We start from the raw sequence: 2,583 nt of genomic DNA, 5'->3' as shown, positions 1-2,583 counted from the left end.
GAGGAGTTGGCTACCTCCTGGTTCACCTGCATGCAATTTATCGACTGCATTAATATGCTCACACTTGGAGACTCATATACATAGAGTTAGGACCACACCTTGCAGAGATGCCTTGGCGCGGCGGTGTGGCTTCTACATATTTTTGGCCAAACGTTTGTGCAAATACTGTTGACAGGGCAATTTGTTTGGTTGCAGGCTAGCTGGCAGGTGAGCTGGGGATTTTCTGTGTTTTGTATTATGTGTGGAAGGGGGGTGCTAGTCAGACACGCATTGTCCCAGACCTACAAGATGCTAGTTGCCCATCCACTGGATTTCACCCCTCAATTCCTACAGAGGTGGGAAGCTGACCTGGGTATTACATTCCCCCCTCGGCAGAGAGACACGATGGTCTACTTTGCTCTTAAATGCTTGATAGCGAACAGATTTCAGGAACAGGGATATAAGATCTTGTCCCGGTGGTAAAGGGTCCCACACTTCCTAAACAAAATAAACCCTACCAGTGGCGTCACAAGGGGGGTGCAACTTACAGTCATTTTGGTGTCACCCCCTCTTGAAAAGTCGGTCGGGGTGACACTCGGACACCGCTCCGGGTGTCACCCAGCCTCGGGACGCCACTGAACCCCAACATCCCAGCTGTGTGCTGGAGATGCGGTTCAGCAGTGGGCACTATGTTACACATCTTTTGGAGTTGCCCCTCCTTGACTAGGTTTTGGAATGAGGTGAGAGATATCATCAACCATATCTTAATAATGCCGCCAAAGCATGTGTCCCGGCCCTCTGGAGGTCGACCCAGGCTCCATCTCTGCGCCTTTGGCTATCAAAGGTCAATGAGATTCACCAGTTGGAGGATCTAACGGCCACTGTCCATAACACTGAGGAGAGAATCCTGCAACACCTGGAGAGCGTGGTCGCACTACACCACTACCGATGCATACCAACAGATTATGACCCCTGAGGGCGGCTCATAAGTGCTAACCCCCTCATGGGAGTCATCTGTCCTAGAAATATGTAGATCGTTCGTCCTGTATGAAAACACCAGCTCATTGTACTGCTTTACAGGGGGGTCACTGGAGTAGGCAAGAGACCCTCCCTTCCTATGCTCACCCCACTGCCCTACCCTTCTACTTTCACACTTGCTTTTATCTTTTTCAACCTTTCTCTTTCTATATCCCTAGTGGATCACAACACCACTACCATACTGAACTACTATTCTCTAGAGTCTAGACTATACCGGAGAGAACTCCGCTTAGTAAACATTGTCATTGCTTACAGTGAGGAACAGCTTCCTTCACAAGGTTGCTACTTTGAGTGAGATGGAAAATGGAACACACTAAGGGTTGGATGTATTATGCTAATTGACCAGTGGCAGGCTTGATGTTAGTAGCTGGGACCAAAATTATTCATTGTGCCACTGTGCCTTGTAGCATACTGTCTTGCTTGAGGTTCCGTTGCTCGTTACTATATGTACACTTATTTCAATTATGAACAGTTGGCTGCCTGCATGTAGACCTTTGCATAAAGTATATGTGTCAGCCTATGTTTTTGTTCAATAAGTGTAGATTTAAAAAAAAAAAAAATATGTCATTATCTGTCATATAAAAGTGCCTATTTTATAAGGTGCATCCATTTTGTGAGAAAGGAGAGGTAATTGGGGGCATAGTGAATAGATGGCTAGAGGGATGCATGGATGGAGTAAAGGAGATGGATGTTATAAGGATAGAAGAATTTTTGGAAAGAGTAGGATAGATGGAAGACTTTTTAGGGGCTGCAAGAAATGTGACTGGATGCAGGGTTGGAGAAAGGGATGGAGAAAAAGAGCATGGTAATTTGCAGAAGATAAACTAAGACAGTACACTGTTCTGCAGCCACCTGAATGGAGTGTGCAGTTTGTGCACTCCCAAAAAACTGAAAAATGTATGAATGGGCCCTTAGGACCCATTCACACCACATCCCGATTACCTCCAGACAAGACCAGACTGTTTTCAGGCCCAAAATGCATCCGTATGTATCCCTATGCTATTTCTGGCCTCTGTTCCCACCAGTGCAGTCTGTTATAGACCAGACCAGAAAAATACTGCTTGTCCTATTTTGTCTGGTCTGGAATGCACTGGAACGCATCAAAACGCATAACAAATACATGGAATGCCCTTGTAAGAACATTGTAAGCTAAAACATTTTTTTTAAATAAATATATTTCCAATTGCGGTAAAATCGGGGTAAAAACATGGCAAAATGCAATGCACTATGTTCCAGATCTGGTCCGGAAAATGGTGTGAACCCAGCCTTAATCAGCAAAACACAATATTTATATTGTGTTTTAGGCAGTCTTTTTTTTCTGGAGAGGGGAAGCGGTAGCTGAGGATACCTTTCAATATTTTTCACACTTTTGTGTTTGTAAAAGTGCCTAGCACTGAAGAATGAAGACTATGGTGAAAAAAAACAGGGAGAAAGTATTGCTCACGGTGCACTGTGGCAGGATGATATAGGCAGTGGTGCTGACTATGAATGTTGGAAACTTTCCTTCTCAGCAGCTCCTAGGGGTTGTTGTACTGAGCCAATATCGATAACTCAAGCAGTGACTAA

Source organism: Nanorana parkeri, unplaced genomic scaffold (assembly GCF_000935625.1).
Source record: "Nanorana parkeri isolate BGI_ZX_2015 unplaced genomic scaffold, ASM93562v1 scaffold2942, whole genome shotgun sequence".
Taxonomy (NCBI): Eukaryota; Metazoa; Chordata; class Amphibia; order Anura; family Dicroglossidae; genus Nanorana; species Nanorana parkeri.
This window is presented reverse-complemented; position numbering follows the sequence as displayed.